General features: G+C 38.5%; 1 long non-coding RNA gene and 1 other non-coding gene across 2 annotated transcripts; both read right to left on the reverse strand.

Annotated features, from left to right (window-relative positions):
• Window positions 1-6677: 6677 nt before the first annotated feature.
• On the reverse strand, window positions 6678-8591 carry LOC110882475. Its single transcript, XR_002560104.2, has 3 exons — window positions 8130-8591; window positions 7155-7235; window positions 6678-6720 (listed from the first exon to the last, which is right to left on the reverse strand). It is a non-coding gene; the product is annotated as an uncharacterized LOC110882475 (long non-coding RNA).
• Window positions 8592-17941: 9350 nt separating this feature from the next.
• Window positions 17942-18048, reverse strand: LOC118483556. Its single transcript, XR_004870847.1, has one exon. It is a non-coding gene; the product is annotated as a small nucleolar RNA R71 (small nucleolar RNA).
• Window positions 18049-18507: the final 459 nt, after the last annotated feature.

Here is an 18507-nt window from a genome sequence, read left to right on the forward strand (position 1 = left end):
CAAAAACTACAGCTCCTAACTCAAGATCATGAGTCGTGTAGTTCTTCTCGTGAACTTTCAATTGTCTAGACGCATATGCTACAACTTTTCCTCGTTGCATGAGAACACAACCAAGGCCTAAGTTGGACGCATCGCAGTAGACAACGAAATCATCGCTTCCCTCGGGCAAAGATAGAACAGGAGCATTACACAGCTTCTGTTTCAGCGTTTGGAATGCTTCTTCTTGCTTGGGTCCCCACTCAAAAGGCTTATTCTTCTGAGTCAAAGCAGTGAGTGGAACCGCAATCTTAGAGAAGTTCGCAATGAAACGACGATAATAACCAGCGAGACCAAGAAAAGAAAGAACTTCTGTGGGTGTCGTAGGTGTATTCCAATCCTTAATAGCAACTATTTTTGATGGATCCACATGAATACCCTGCTTGTTGACTATATGTCCCAAGAATTGAACTTCTTTAAGCTAGAATTCACACTTGGAGAATTTAGCAAAAAGTTGTTCCTTCTTTAGGAGTTCGAGAGTCAAACGAAGGTGTTGCTCGTGATCGGCTTGAGACTTCGAATAAATAAGAATATCGTCGATGAACACAATGATGAACTTGTCTAAATATAGTTTACAGACCCTATTCATTAAGTCCATGAAAATGGCTGGAGCATTCGTCAGACCAAAAGGCATGACAGTGAACTCATAGTGTCCATATCTCGTGCGGAAAGCAGTTTTGGGAATATCTTCTTCGAATACACGAAGCTGATGATACCCAGAACGCAGATCGATCTTGGAAAAACAGGTAGCACCTTGTAGTTGATCAAAGAGATCATCGATTCGAGGTAGGGGATATCGATTCTTGATGGTAAGTTTATTAAGCTCACGATAATCGATACACATTCGAAAAGATCCATCTTTCTTTTTCACAAAGAGGACAGGAGCTCCCCAAGGTGAATAACTCGGTTGGATGAATCCTTTATCAGATAACTCTTGAAGCTGTTTCGATAACTCTTGCATCTCGGAAGGTGCAAGACGATAAGGTGCTTTCGCAATCGGGTTAGCATTGGGTATAAGATCAATATGAAACTCGACTTGACGAACTGGAGGCAAACCAGGCAGTTCATCAGGAAACACCTCTGGATAATCCTGAACAATCGGAATATCCTGAATACTCTTGTTCTTGCTTTTCTCCTCGGTGACATGTGCCAGGAAAGCAACATATCCTTTTCGTAGGTAGCTTTGAGCTTTCATACATGACATGAGTTTCAAACCAACAGATGGTTTCTCGCCACGAACCTCAAGAACATCACCAGAGGAAAGAGGAATACGAACGATCTTGTCGAAACAAACAACCTCGGCATGATGTTTGGTTAACCAATCCATCCCCACGATAATGTCGAAACTCCCAAGTTGCATCGGTACGAGGTCGATAGGGAAAAGATGGTTATCGAGGTTCAATTGACAACCACGAAGAACAGAATCGAGTGCGAGTGGTTTACCAGTAGCAACTTCGACAGATAAGGGCTTCCTCAGTTTAGTTCTAGGTATCGCAAGTAAAGGCTCAAAAGATAACGAAACAAAACTCCTATCGGCACCAGAATCGGAAAGAACATACGCAAGTTGATTGTTAACAAGGAACGTACCGTTAACAACTTCGTTGTCCGCCCTCGCCTCATTTTCGTTTAAATGGAATGCTCGTCCACGAGCGGGATTCACATTCGCTATAGCGTTACCTGTAATACCCATAAATTTAAAATCATTATTCTAGAAATAAAAAGTAATTTATAAATTAACCTCTAGAAAACCCTAATTAAGACACCCAAATAAATCTGCGCTAACCCTAAAATTTTTGAAACAATCGGAATCAGGATCAGGGCCCCTAAAACTCAGGGGGGTTAAACCCTAGTGGATATTTATCTTCTAATTTTGCTGTAGAATTGGAAATTATTCGTACATTTACTCAGCAAAGCTATGTAGGACACGAAACAACCTAGACTAGGAAGTAGACCAGTCGCGGCACGCGACGGGTACACATATCTCTTTCGCGTGGCGCGAGGGGGAGCATTTTCCAGCTATAAATAGGGGGCAGTGGCACTTGAATTTTGGTATTACTTCGACGGAAAAATTCACAATATTCACTGAGATATAGTTCGATTACTACACAACACACACTAATCACCTCGAAACGCTGCCGCAATCAGGGTAATAACTCGATCGCTATTACGATTCAACGTCCGATCGATTATAACTATCCAACGATTGTCCGAGTGCTGCTCAAATTGAGCTTGTACTTTGATTATTCGTCGTGATTTCAACTTGAATATTTGAGTGCTGTTCGAATGTGCTTTCGATACTCTCAAACCACTGCAGGAGCGCGGTTGCTCCTTGTGACCCAGAAAACTTAAGCGGCTTCGTAGAATTGAAATTCTTGAAATTACACGGTGCATTATTGTTTTTATTATTGTTGTTGTCGTATAGTTCGTGGATTTGGATCACAATGCCTGGAAGCACAGCAGCCATTTGCTGAGAGACAAGGGCTGCGACTTCCTCAGCAGTATAAGTTCGAGCATTGGTCCGAGCATCGCGTCGAGGAGGCATTGTCTAACAAGGAAACATGAGAAACGAGTGAGGTTGCTAATTGGAAAAAAAAGAGGTATTGAAAACATCGACAAAACACAAGGAAGGCGATCATTCGTTCGTTACCTCGAACAAACGAATGACACGCGGTGACTAATCAAAGTAAATGGGTCACTATAATGTATCGCGAAGACATGCTCGCCTATAAGTGAACACTCACCCCAAGAGTTCCCAGGTAAGAGTGACTGGTCCGATAATGTGGATTTGTACGAACACTCTAGCCTTAGACAGAAAACTCAGGGTACAGGCATTCACCCTTCCAGTTTGCACGTGTTCACATTATTTAGACCCAAACTTTGACGAGATTTTGAAAACTCAAAAAGGGTTCAAAACCATATAACAGAGGGTTCAAAACCTAGTAATCAATCATCCAAGGATAGATGATTAATTTTCGAAGCGGATTCGTTATTGTGTTCTCGTTGTGGTTATCACCTAAGGATAGGTGACGGTATTGTTTTAAAATTCTAAACACAAGTAAACTTGTGTTAGGGTCCTAAAGTTATAGTCTAGGTCAAAGCATTGCTAATAACCTAATTCCCTATAACCATTGGCTCTGATACCAACTCTTCTGTCACACCCCGACCACGTTAAAACAACAAACCGTGGCAGAAACGTCGGGGAGTGTTGCAACAGAATTATTGTTCCACAACCATGGTAACCAAATGTTTCGTTTTATTGAATTATTAAATAATGTACATTATCTTTAGACCAAAACAAACAAACTACACATTGTTTATCACTGTTTTTAAGTCACTAAGGCCTCGTCCAGGTCCTATGTGACACGAGCTCCCTAGCAAGCAACATCAAGCAATACCACCTGAAACATATGTAAAAATAAAGTCAGCAAAGAAATGCTGGCGAGTACATAGGTTTTATAGGAGTATCGGATTCATGGCTCGTTTATATGTTGCAGTACCTCGTTAGACTACAAGAGTCAAAATACAAACCTTGTTTTGAAAAGTATATTGCAACATAATTAACCAACACAAATCGAATTGGTTATAGTTTATGAAATCTCGTAGCCATGACTCTTAACTCAAAAACATTTGTTTTAATAAACCAAATCGTATAACATCTCGTAAAAACTCGTTAATAAAACTCGTATGGTTTATATCGTTTTGAAAACCTCGTTGTGTGACATCGTTTCAAAATCGTTTCCCAAGTGAACTAAATAATGACACGCAATGTAATATGATAGAAGCACTTATATATAAGATGTACCTGCGGTGTATCTACCATGATTCTATCATACTACACCCGTCCCATTATCTAATCACTACCCAAAACCAATCGTTTAATTTGTTTAACTCGTCTGAAATCGTATATCTCGTTTCAAATCGTTTAACTCGTCCCAAAGTCGTATTCGTTTAAATTGTGAAACTACTTTTGGTCGTCTCGCTAATAACATTCAAACCTTCGTGACTCGACTACCTCGTTTCTCGTATTAACAAACCACAAAGGGTAAGTTAACATTCACAGATTCGGTCGTTACCTACATAACCCCCATCAGATCCTATGGTACCATAACCTAATACTAGTCGGCTTGACCAAAGCTAATGAATGTCATTCGTTATGTAATCCCAACCAACAAGTCTTGTTCACCTTATTGAAATCGTTATTAGTTTAGTATAAACCATCGTTTTTGAAATTATCGTTTAAACCTTGAAATTCGTTTTGTACATATGAATCACCCCAAAACAATTGAAAATAGTAAAATAGGGGAACTATGTACTCACATTGAAGTGCAAAGTATCCTCAATCTAGAGAACTCAATAAGCTCAATCAAACCAAGGAAACTCAAGCAGCACCTAGTAATCGGATCACTAGTCAAACAATAGACGCCTAAATCGGAAGATCCGACAGAATGAGGTCTTGTAAACCAAATGAGTGTTGGAACTCATGTGATATGGTTTAATAAAGCCTACATTCTAGGTTGAAACCTAACCTAAGTGCTTTCGACCCATCGCGACCCATTAAGGTAGCTTATGCTACTTTAACGCGTCGTGCGCGCGAATGCCCGTTCGAGACATCTAACTAGTCCTATGACAAGTATTATATGCCTAAACATATTTAAATAGGTTGCATAATCAATTATATGACAAAAGTTTAGGTTACATAGGCTTAAAATCCAATTATGCATGAAAAGGGCATTTTGGTAATTTACCTAAGGCATATATTCCACCTATCATACAACTACTTAAACTCGGTGACCATAAGGTATAACTTCGGAAGGTTATTCCCTATACAACTATGGTCAGTAAACATGCTTGGTCGGATCCTAAAGATCGACCAAACGGGTCGAGTTCGAAAGTCTAAGCGGTGGTTTAGACCGCTTGACTTACGACTCTAAACAAGCACTAAACTAAAAGTGACGAGCTAAGCATGTTAAAACATGCTTAACTAAGTTAGAAAACAGGTTTTGATATCAAAAAAAAGTGTTTTGATACCTAGAGTAGTTTGGTTGCAAAATACGCTTAATGCATATTTTGACCGAAACTACGACTCGTCACTACACCTAGTCAACGTGGTAATCAGTGGATATAGTCACTATGGACTATAACCAACGTGATTACGCTCACGTTGCAAAGTTCAAACGAAGTTCTCGTTGACCATCTCGTGGTTGAAAGTCAAACAAAGTTTGACTTTCGAGCTAGGAAAGCAATAAAAGAATGAAAGAGGACTTACAAAGGGTCCAAATAGATTTGGTTCCAAGTATTCTCAGGTAGGCAGTGAAATATCACAACCACTTAGAGAAATCTCAGACCAAATGCAAGGAAAAAGGAATGAAAGCATGGCCTATATATAGTTTTCGCAAAACCGTTAGGATCATTTCTTGGAGAAGAGGGAATGATCTAGGCCATACAAATGTTAGAGAATGATTGGGGGACTTGTTCCCCACACAAACCAGCCCCTAGCAATGAAAACCACCTATCAAAACCATCAAAATCGAGCTGGAAGACCAGATTCAATGTTTCTTTGGCAGATTGGCAGTTTTGGTCCCTACAGCCCAAAACTTGCATTTTGTTGCATTTTTGGCACTTTTAAGCCCCGTTAACCTCATTTCAAAGCTCTACAATGAAGTTAAAGTGTTGGGAACTCAAAACATGCTCAAAAATATTTCGGATGTCGGTTCGTTTGGTCGTACGGTTGCGTTGTTCGGTTAATTACGACGGAAGTCGTAACGAACGCAAAAACGATCCAAATTAAGCGACAAATGGATTTTTATTATGCCAAACACTAACATAATATATTTTAATGCTTACATAAATTTTTGGGTGTCCAGATGTGGTCAGAACGTAGGATATGCGCGAAAATGCAAACTTACGTCGTTTTTGACACTTTTAGTCCCCGTAAGATCAAATAAGCATGTTTTCGCACACCGAACCCCTCAAAGCTTATTTCTAAGCTATGTTTAGGTTATTTATGGTATGTTTAGCTTATGATCAAGTTCCGAACTGTTTGACACCATACGAATCGGTATAGTTTCGCAATTTGACATAAATAGTCCCTGCGATCGAACAAACTTGTTTTCGACATACCAAACCATCCAAAAATTATTTCTAAGTTATGTGAAGGTTATTTAAGGTATGTTAAGCCTATTTCACTATCCCGGAGTGTTCGTCGCGTTTAACTGATTGCGTTTACACACCAGTTTGCGTATAACCTTCCAGAAAGCGATTTAAAGCTTGAAATCGAATCGAATCGAATCGAATTGTAAAATCACCAAACACATAAAACACATATAATAACACCAAAACACATTGTTTTATTGATAATTAACATTGTTTTGCATTGTTCATCGATTAAAGAGCACAGTTATCACAGGTTTTGTCACACCTCAACCAATGGCGGAAACATCGGGATGAGACGAAGTGTGAAGATTGCTCGAGACATCATAACGCTAATAATTGTGACAAGTATTTAAATAATCCGATTTCATTTCATAAGATGAATTGTCAACATTACAAGAAATTCGAATACAACAAGTTTAACAAAAATAACATAACAACATAACAAAATTGATACAACATATTAAACCCTAACGTCTATATGTGTATCTAGGCATCAACGCTACTTCTTTTCTTAGCATCATCCTCATCAACCTGTAACATGTTTAAAATAATTCAATGCAAAAGCAAAGGCGAGTATACAAGTTTGATACATACATAGTAAAAGATAAGTTTTAAACAATTCCTCATAGCAAGCATGTGATTCAAGATAAACATTTAAACATGGCATGTGTCTAACACATCAAACCAAGGAAACGCAATATGCTCATGACATTACCGATGATAAAGGGCGGGTCGTTAATCCTATAGCGCTACATATGTCATGGTTTGGCTCGTACGAAGTTAATGATAAATTCAACACATAAGTTTCACCCAAGTTTAAAGTATCAAGCCATCACGTATACAAGCATGTTATAGGAATGTTCATGTGTTTAAGCAAAATGTTCATGTGTAAGTTTTTTGATAAGTAAACATGTTATACCCCAAAAGTGGTAAAAGTAAAAAGGGGGAAATACGAGTATACTCACTTTGGTTGCGTATGAAGATTTCTTGGAAGTACGCACGAGTAAGATTGGAACAATCCAAGAGAATAAACAAGAGCGATTATCCTAGATTAAAATAACGATCTCATTAATATTTATAGGTTAATACAATCTTAATATTTATGGTCTATAAGTTAATTAATTAGATATTATAATTTATTACATTTTTCTAACCTTTAACGTTAAAAGGAAAATTAATGATTTACTAATTATTAACGTTACTATAAAATTTGGATAAAAAAAGAAAGAAAATGAAATTTAAAAATAAACCCATATTTCTTTTAAATAGTTTAGCAACACATGATTTGTTTTAATAGCTTCCCGTAAGCACTAATTTCGGAATAATAACATTTATTATAGTACTCATTATATTATTAGTTTTTAAAAAAAATGTAAAGACTATTAATTGAATTATATTAAAACCGTAATATATATTGTTATCAAAAAAAATATTAAAACGAGAAGTTAGATAGATTTGTATGATATTAATTAAATAAAAATAATAAATAAATATAGATATCCCAGGCAATAAAAAGCGAGAAAAGTCCAATAGCCAACAAAATTTGGTTGCTAAACTTTTCGAACAATTGGACATAAGAAAAATATTTAGATAATGGTATACACCAACAACTCATATAATATAAAGTGAGTATCACCATATATTAGAAAAAAAAAACAAAAGAAACAGTGAACAATTCGGGGAACCGGATCGAACCCGCGCCGGCTTGTTCTCCTAGACGTGACTTAAGAAGGAACCATCTTCTTTAAAAAAATAAATAGAAATAAATAAATAAATAAATATACAACTGGTTATCTTCTTCTTTTAAAAAATACAACTAACCCAAACGACTGTTTATGCAGGTTTCCACACTTGCATTTCATTTGAATGCTTATTATCTAAAATTTACGGTATTATAACAGGGGATTAATTAAGAAAACAATTTATTAAAGAAGGTATACCGAACACGAGACGGCACGATCCTTGTTGCTCACCACCGCAGACGGCGGCGACGCAGCCGCAGTCGCCACTACCATCATCATTCCGGTGAAACACGTCGGGCAACGAACTACACCCCACCACCGCTGCAGACGGCGGCGCTGCCGTCTGCCGCCGCCGCGGCTCTCCCGTAATCGACGCCGGCCCGCCTCTTTCTTTCTCTCGACTGCTTTCTTCTCTCCTCTTTCTGCCTCATGGTGCCATCGCCGCCGCCACCAGACAGTGGTGGTGGCCGGCCATTAAGTCGAGCAACAGGGGGTGCTAGGCTGTGTGTGGTAGTAGAACGATGACAAGGTTCATGATTTGTTGAAAGGATGGAAACGGTAAAGGGTGTTGAATTCCGAGAATCGGGAAGGATGAAAAAGGAAGGTGTAAGGTTGTATGCGTGTGGTTTGGGCGGCAATTTGAGTTTAAAAGGGTTGCCATGTGCGTATTAATAATGCAATAACACTCATGAATCTTTTATTCATAAGGCTTAACTTTCATAATAATGCAATAACAATCCCTTAAGTTTAAAGACCTAATTAACTAGGTTAAGTTATTTGCAAAACAAAAAAAAAGGACTAACTCTAAAACCAGCAAACCTAACTAGGTTAGATTTAAAAAAAAAATTATTGCATTATTAACTTATAAAATTTCAATAAATATAAATAAATAAATAAGACTAAATTAGTAATGAATTAGGATCAACCCTCAACGTTTATTTCGCGAAAAGAGAAAGAAAAATATACGAGGTTTAAAAGTTAGGATCCGAATTTCAAAAAGGGTCAGATTTCGGGAATTCATTTTGACGGAAGTTACAGGTTTCATCCCTAACTTGACGATTTCGTGCCCTAAGTGTGGTTGGTACTTGTCGGGTCAAAATGTAATTTCGACACGTTGACGAGGGTCCACTAGAATTTGAAATTGAAATTCTTCATCAAGGTGAGAACTTCACTCCTAACTTGATGATGTATCTCATGTAAAAAAAAGAATAGGTAGATTGAGAGTCGTTCACCAAATTGTGGGTTTCACGGCTATTTTTGGTGAAGTTGTCTCGTTTGTATAATACGAGTGTTTTGCGGATTTAGAATATTCGAGTAAAATGTATGAGGAAAAGTGTATGTTGAAGATTAAATAAACAAGTATAACTTGACGAGAATGGCACATAAAGAATGAAGTATTAAAACAAATATTAACACATAATAAAACAAGTATTAACACATAGGAATAGCATGTCAAGTATGGTACACAAGGATAAAACGACATATAGTGGCATGCATGTAGTTTCAAGCAAAACATAAGAATAAGGCTCTAAAACTATAGACTAGGCAAAAACATTCCTACTTTTCCTAATTCCCTATAGTTATGGCTCTGATACCAATCTGTCACACCCCAACCGATGGCGGAAACATCGGGATGAGACGAAAACTAGATTGCAAGAGACATCATAACACTATGTGACAATATAAATTAAATTGGATTTCATAAATTGCTAAAGTATAATACAAGAATTCAGCATAAACAACATTGTTTCGAATATGCAACAACAAAATAATTTAATCTAGGTATGTTTCTAAGTCCACTTAAATCTTGTTTCTTCACTTAGCATCATCTTGTCTATCATCCTGCAACATGTATTAGAATATATCAACAAAAAGTTGGCGAGTATACAAGTTTGATATATAGTATAACATAGAATAAAATTGTTTAACATGCTCGTATCCAACATGAACAACAATATGCAAGTTACTAGTACGCTGAGATTGTGTAACAATATGTTCAAACCCAAGAATCCAATGCGTTAAAATAGCCTATCCCAAAGTATTGCGGGAGGTAACATGTTTAACATAACAATACCCCAAGTCTCATGGGCGGTGCATTACTCCTATAGCGCTATAATTGTTAAGGTGGGCTAGCAAAGTTAATGAGCATATATCAACACAAATAGTTTACGTAGCATACGAGATTAACAAGCATCAAATTGATCAAGTTTCACTCCCAATAGTCTAGCGGGAGATTAACATGTTTCAATATGGATAGAGTGTGATTCAAATAATCTCTACAACTTCGTCACTTTGGATAATCGGAAAGCATATGCAATTTTGTGAGTATACTCGAACCCATTTTACTTTTTAAATACTTTTGGATGCAACATGTATTCAACACATGTTGCATCCAAAAGTATTTAAAAAGTAAAATGGGTTCGAGTATACTCACAAAATTGCATATGCTTTCCGATTATCCAAAGTGACGAAGTTGTTGAGACTAGAAAGTTAAATGTGTTCGATTTGGAGTTTAAGAGGTGTTTACATATGGTTCTATGGATTTGGAGTTCAAATAACATGAAAATAAACATATGAAAATAATCATCTAACACCTATGCCACTTATTCTTGAAACTATGAAACTCTAAAAGAGTTTAAATGTTTTCATGGAACAAGGTTCCATTAGAATCGTGACAAGTTGTCAAGGCCTAAGATGATACAATCTACTAGCTTGACGAATGTCCATTAGTTCATCACCAAGAGTTTGATTTGTTCAAATATTACATAAGTATTATATAGAGTATAGTATATCATATAAGTCAAGCATGAGGTAGAAGATCGAAGTCTTCATTTAGGTACCTCTAAGTTTCATGGAAATCATGTAGGAGGTAGGAAGAGAAGTCTTCCATTTAGGCACCTCTAATTGTTCACCACTACACTTGATGTAAAAACATTCAAGGAGGGTCATGAACTTACAAGAAAATAATGAGATACAACAACTAATCTATGAGAAAACATCAAGAAGTGAGTGTATTTTTATGAAAGATAGCCCAAGCTAGTCTAACAATCACACCTTCATCAAGTTTCAAGCTTGAACATTTCTTGTGGGTAAAACCCTAACTAAAATAGAATGTTTGTGAGGTTTCAACCTCTGATTTAACATTTCTCAGCCTTGTTTTTAAGCCCAACTAACCATTCAATTGGTTATGAGCATTAGGACATAGGTTTGAGATGAGATAGACTCAAGTTTAACTAAGATTAACAAGTTTAAACGAAATCAGAAACAAACAGTCCAATTTGGAGCCTTTTTGGCGACATTCCAGGGCTTGGTTTTCCATGGAAAACCTCTTGAAATGTTCCTAAGGTTGTTCCAAGCTAGTGGGAAAAAGAATGGATGAAAATCGTTAAGAAATGAGAAAGTTGTGCATACTTTTGTGAAAGGTGATGAATCTGCTAGAACTTGTGATTAACAGCTGATTAGAGGAAAATTTGAGGGTGTTTTTGATGATTTGCAAAGTGGAAAAAGTGTGGAGGAGACTTGGGTTTTATAGGGAAAGGATTAGGGTTAAGATGGTTGGCATTTAATTAAATTAGTTGGTGGTTGAATAATAAAAAAAGACAATCAAAACAGCCATACTGCTGTCCGATCGTAGGCTGCCTTTAACATCCATTTTACCTTTTTTCTTCTTATTTGTTACATATAAGACTAGATATTGCCTAAGGTTAGTTTTATATTAACTATTACAAGTGTAGTATAATATGGTGGGTAGAATATTAATTAAAACAAACAAGTGGCATCAGCCACCATTTCGGCTGCTACTGCCATCTTCAATAACATATATTATATTTTTTAATCTTTTTTTTTATTTTTTTTTGTTTTACATGCAACATTCACGTTACTTGTAGTATACTATTTTATTATTATTATTATTATTAGAATTAGAATTATTACTATATTATTACTAGAATTATTATTATTATGATATTATTATCAGAATTTAATCACGTATTTAGTAGTTACCAAGCATGTATAAGTTATGAGTACCATATGTCGAGTATCGGTTGCGCGTATGCATTCAAGATTGGTAATGTATAACCCGAGTATTGCAACATGTATAAGCATGTATAAAAATAGAATTTCATTACGATCGAAGTCTCGGATTCCACAAAGATTACATCGAAACGACGATTAAAAGAACACAAAATTTCCAAAAATATAATTTCAAGTAAGGGTTTCCAAATATAGAAAGTATGAAAACGCAGAGCGTTACATACTGGAATATACCCACAGACTTTGTAAAAACATAATTGACATAATGATATATACCCACAGATCTTGTCACCTGGTGAGCCCAACTTTGGCACATATCAAATAATTAGCGGGGGCAGTTCACGAGCAGTTTTCTAGCATAATTTGAATTAGTTTAGTAACTGTTGTATAGGAGTAGAAATAAGGGATTGTTTGGCAACCTTTAACTGGGTAAGTGTTGAACCAGTAAGAGGTCTGAATGGGTAAGAGACTCTGAACCAGTAAGTGCTGAGCCCTATGAAGGACGAGGACGGCATATTGCATCGAGTACCCGTCCCGGGGACGGCTCGAGGACGGAAACGCGTAGGGGACGGCTTGGGGACGTTTCCCAAACGTGCCCGGATATTGGGGACTTCTACAAAACCGTACCCGATATTGGGTACTTCCAAAACAGAGTATCGGGGACGTCTCCTAAAATATTTAGGGTTTTAACCCTTTTAACTTCCAAATACGTAAGTCGGCATTTTATAATTATATATGCTACGTTGGCCATTTATAAATACATATGCTATTCTAAACATTCACGTACAACAAGTCTGATCATCATCTCTATTCAAGTATTCCTCATTCATCGAAGATGTTGGGTCTTTGGAGGTTGTCGATCTTTCGCTAGATGAACCGAACTTTGAAATTGTTTTGATTATTGATAATTAATTACCTATGGCTGATGTAGTGTTTTTGGAGTTTAATATATTTTTGGACTTTGTTTAATATATTTTTATTTTTGGGACTTTGTTTAATATATTTTTATTTTTTAATATTATTTTTTTTGTCGTACCCGTATCTTGTATTTTTGAGTTTTGCCATTCCCCGTACCCCAGTCCCGTACCCGTATCCGTGCTATGTAGGCTGAGCCAATATGTGCTGTTTGGTTGGACCTCTGAATGACTATGCACAATGACTACGCACAATGACTACTTTACCTCTCTGAACTATTTTATGCTGAGTGACATGTATTTGCATGCAGAATGACTACTTTACCCATCTCAAATCGGGTTAACCTTGTAGTCAGTTTAACGTAATGAATAATTGATTATGAGATTCTATCATTTGGTTCCATTGCCGGGTAAGCGGGTATGGGACCAGATATGGAATTTTATTTTATTTTTTTCCGTGGGTATCCGGGCATGAGATTTGGTGATATACGCGTTTACCCGACCAAATTACAATAGCGTATACTGGTTTATCTAATTATATACCTGAAATATTTCTTTTTTTTTTCTTTTTTTTTATCTTCATCACCACTTAATGTATTGTCATTTTTAGTTTTGGACTTTCGTTGCTCACTTGACTATGGTATAACCTATTCAATTAAAACTAAGGGTCTGTTTGGTATGAGGTAATGGAATGAACGAGTGAATGGAATGAACGAGGTAATGGAATGGATGAGGTAATGGAATTGATCATTACCATTCCATGTCTTGTTTGGTTACCATGTGAGAATGAAATGAACCATTACTTTTTTGTTGTTTGGTATAAGAGAAAAGACGAAGGAATAAATTCAGATGGCGATGGTCGGTGATGGGCGGTGATGGTGGGTGGTGATAGGTGGAAGTTGTAGCGGCGACGGTGGTTGGCGGTTGTTGTGGGTGGAGACGGTGGCGGGTGGTGACAGCGGCGGTGGTGGTGGGTGACGATGGAGGTGGGTGGCGACGGTGGTCAGAGATGGTAGCGGCAGTGGGTGGTGGCAGTTGATAGCGGTGGCGGAGGTGGGTGGTGACGACGGCGGTGATCGAAGGTGGCAACGACGATGGTGGGGGCGATGATCAAAAGTGGGTGGTGGTGGTGGTGATCGGAGGTGGCAGCGGCGAGGGTGGGTGGCAGTGACGGAGGTGGTTAGCAGCAGTAGGTGGTGGCGACGGCGGTGGTGATGGTAGCGACGGAGGTGTGTGACGGCGGCGAATGACGGTGGTGAAGGGTGGTGGCAACAGTGGTGGGTTGTAATGTTGTTAATGTTAGTGCATTACGTCTATTGACTTCGTCTTGTATCATGTAATAGGATAGGATAGGATAATCAGTGCCCGAGGTGCAAGAATCAGATTTTGTGGATTTAGGAAGTGATTCCGCTTGAAACAGCACAAGGTCATTTCAAGCGAAATCAGAAAGTTCTGATTCCGCTTGAAACCTTCCTTGACCATTTCGAGCAGAATAGCATATACTATATATAGGGTACTTGTTGTTTCATTTGGTACAAGGGTTCTGGATTTGTAACGAAGTGCTGCCAAAGTTTGTCCAGGTTGTAATTGTTGTTATAATCAATACAAGTGACAAATTAAAGAGTATCAAGCTGTTGCCACGTCCGTTTCACTGATTCCGCCTTTGATTCGGATATAAAGCTCTTCTGATCGACTCAGTCAGGACCTACAACGATCCTACAAGTGGTATCAGAGCACAGGAAGAAGAGTCTAGCTTGATATCATCAGTTTTCTGACTTCTACACCTTCTTTTTCAATCTGAACAAAATTTCACGGTCAAAATGGAATGAATTTTTCACCGAACGTGCATAACAGTATAATAACAAAGCCTTGAAAGTTTGAGACCAAAATTTGGACTAAAAATGACAAAAACAGGACAAAGACCTGGTTTCGCTTGAACAAACTTCGAGATTCCGCTTGAAATTCAACCTGTTTTCGCTTGAAATGTTGGTTCTGCTCGGAGTTTGTGTCTGATTCCGCTTCAAAACGATCTGATTCCGCTCGAAGTGTAATTCAAGTGATTTCGCTTGAAGTATAGACCTGATTCCGCTCGAATTGCTATTGAAGAGATTTCGCTTGAAAGTTGTTGAGTTTTGATTTCGCTTCAAACGTTGATTTCGCTTATAAATCAACTTGTGATTCCACTTGAGTATCTTATCTCGCTTGAAAAGTGGATTTTTGTGTCGAGATCATTTCACGTCGATCGAGTATCAGTCTATTTTAGTATATTTGATATTGTTTGTACTGATTGTGGTTGTTTGATTATCTGTCCAAGATTACATCATGGCTGAAGAATTCTACAACACGTTTTTCAACGCGTTCACATCTTATTCTAGGACAAGCTAAAAACTTCTCTTCTACCTATTCCATTTGGGAGTGTAAGCCACATTTAAAGAGTTTTGCTTGAGGACAAGCAAAAGTTCAAGTGTGGGGGTATTTGATGTGTGTAAAATGCAACATATAAATCACATCAATTAAGGCATAAAACTAACCCTTTTTGAGTACTAATGTTGGAAAAATAGTGTTTTTGTCTTCCTTTTTCATTTTCAAGATTAAATGAGCTCAAAATCACAAAAGAAGCAAAAAGACACCTAATTCTACCATAAATACAAGAAAAGGAACAAAAGTAGACTGCCCGGACCCTCAACGGCACCTCCCAAGGCAAAGGAGAAGAAACAGAGTCTGAACACGCCCCGTGTCCAGCGAACACGGGGGCGTGCCCAGGAAGCAGCAGAAAAGACAAACCAGTAGAAGCTTCCATTGCCCACCACGGGGCCGTGTCCAGCGGGCACGGGGGCGTGGTGAAAGTACAGCAGGCGCATTAATTGTAATTCGCAATTACAATTAATGAAGAGAGAGAATGTCAGACGGGCACGGGGCCGTGTCCAGCGGACACGGGGCCGTGTCCAGCCTTCTGTTCAGCCTATAAATAGAGGAGCTTGGCTTCATTCTCTCTCATCCCTTGGCACACCACCTCTCTCACACTTCATCCACCACCCACCACCACCATAACACCATCATCCACCACCATCATCCATTGTCCATCGTAGAGTGTGTGAGTCGTCTCGGGATCCAAGATTGATCGTAAGAGTTCTTGACAATCAAGGCCATGTTTGCCTAAGTCTCTTACATCACTTGGTGAAGACAAGTGTTTAGTATAATACTTTTTATTTTTAATCTTTTGCACTTTTTATTTGGTTTTGTATTAATGACTTTAATAACTAGTTACTTATGTTGAAGGTGATCTTTCCTTATCGTTTGTCCGTGGTGTCTTGGCATTATTTTAATGTCTATATAAAATAAAAGATTTTCACCATTCATATCTCCACGATCTATATGGAGGTATGTTGGCTACCTGGTCGGGGGTTAAGGGAACGGTTTGGTAAGGGTCTTGCCCTTGTTCAGCGTTTAAAGGTCCTGCTTGGGACCTGGGTCAAATTTAGTAGGATCTCCTTCAATGCCCATAGGTATTGGATGGCGGGGATCCAAACTCTTTGACCCCCTCATAAGTTAACTACTATTAATACTATAACCCGACTATTTAGTACTGTATCCCTGCTGACTCAGACTACTTAGCCGAGGGTAACGTCACCGCCAAAAGCGGGGCCTACCACAATTTGCATTAATAACTTAATTCATTATCTTTCAATAATCCGACCCTTTAGGATTGTATCCTTGCTGACTCAAACTAGTGGGTTGAGGGTAACGTCGCCTTCAAAAGAGGGGCCTACTACAATAACTAAGATAATCTCTTAAACAAGTGCAAAAGTGCGAAAATAATCAAAGGTTATACTAATACACGTGTCGGATCCAAGTGATTCATCTTGTCTATCTGTTTTTTATTTTATTTTATTTTTCAGCATTTAGTTAGTTTTTATTTTTCTTAGTTTAAAACATTTTTCTAACCTTTTGATTTGATTAGACGTTGAGGATAAACCGGTACTAAAAGCTCTTGTGTCCTTGGACGACCTCGGTATCTTACCAACACTATACTACGTCCACGATGGGTGCACTTGCCCATATGTGTGTTTAGTGTTAGTAAATATCGTGTTTTATAAATTTAAAACTTGGCTAAAAGTGTAAAAAGGGGCTAAAATATATATCTAAATTATATTACACTACACACGCATCAAGTTTTTGGCGCCGCTGCCGGGGACACAAGGATTTTAAGAAAGTTAGGAATCAACGGCCTAATCATATTTTTATTTTTCTTTAATTTTTTAGGATTTTTTCTTAGTTTTTCAGCTTCTGCAGAGCTCAGCACGGGGCCGTGCCTGGTCGGACACGGGCCGTGCTCAGCATCGTTACTGGCAGTTTTTGTTTTTCAAGTTACAGAAGGCTGACCACGGGGCCGTGCTGGTGCAACACGGGGCCGTGTCCAACTTCCAGTAACTGGGATCTGGAAAACAATCACTGTAATTCCGACCACGGGGCCGTGTTCGCTCAACACGGGGCCGTGGTGAAGCTTCTGACCAACATTCTTTTCTGTTTTTATTGCAGGACTTGGAACCCGACGCCAACCTCACGTAGTGTATGAGCTCCAGTTCCAATAAAGACATAAAAGAACCGCTAGAAGAACCCGAACGCTTTCTCAGAAAAAGGTTAAAAGCCAAAAACCAAGAGAAGGTTTCGGGTGATCCACCTCCAATGGCGGACCAACGTACCCTTATGGATTATCTACGGCCCACCGTAGGTAATCTAGGCGCCGCTATCAATGCTCCGAATGTCGAAGCCAATAACTTCGAACTTCGACCGCATCTGATACAAATGCTCCAAAACTCCGCAACCTTCCACGGGCTTGCGGACGAGGATCCCCATCTACATATAACTAATTTCTTAGAAATATGTGATACCTTTCGGATCAATGGAGCATCAAACGACGCCATCCGCCTCCGTATGTTTCCGTTCTCACTAAAAGACCGAGCGAAAGCTTGGCTCAACGCCCTCCCAGCTGGATCGGTAAACACCTGGGATGAACTAGCCCAAAAATTTCTATATAAGTATTTCCCTCCTGCTAAAACTGCTAAATTAATGGCTGAAATTAATACATACTCACAAGAGGACGGGGAATCCTTATATGAAACTTAGGAAAGGTTCAAGGAGCTATTACGCAAGTGTCCCCATCATGGCCTCGCAATATGGCAGCAAGTATCCACTTTCTACAATGGATTGTTGCCACACACTAGGCAGACACTTGATTCTAGCTCCGGGGGACTTTTAGGTAATCGACGCCCACACGAAATATATAATCAAATTGAGGAAATTGCTCAAACCAATTTTCAATGGCACACCCCCCGGGGAAATAAGTCCATCGCCCCGGGCGCCCATAAGGTCGATGAAAGCACTTCTTTACAAGCCCAAATCGAGGCCCTTTCTTCAAAAATAAAAAAATTAGAAATGACAAAAACAGTCTCGGTTATGGCTTGTGAAGGGTGTGGTGGGTCACATGAAAATTGGAGTTGCATGAAAGAAACGGACGATCAACAAGAAATGGTAAACTACATTGATAATAGACCTAGGCCGTCGGGTCCCCCAACGGGAACTTACAACCAAGGATGGCGAAACCACCCAAACCTTGGTTGGAGGGAACC

This window comes from Helianthus annuus, chromosome 10, assembly GCF_002127325.2.
Source record: "Helianthus annuus cultivar XRQ/B chromosome 10, HanXRQr2.0-SUNRISE, whole genome shotgun sequence".
NCBI lineage: Eukaryota > Viridiplantae > Streptophyta > Magnoliopsida > Asterales > Asteraceae > Helianthus > Helianthus annuus.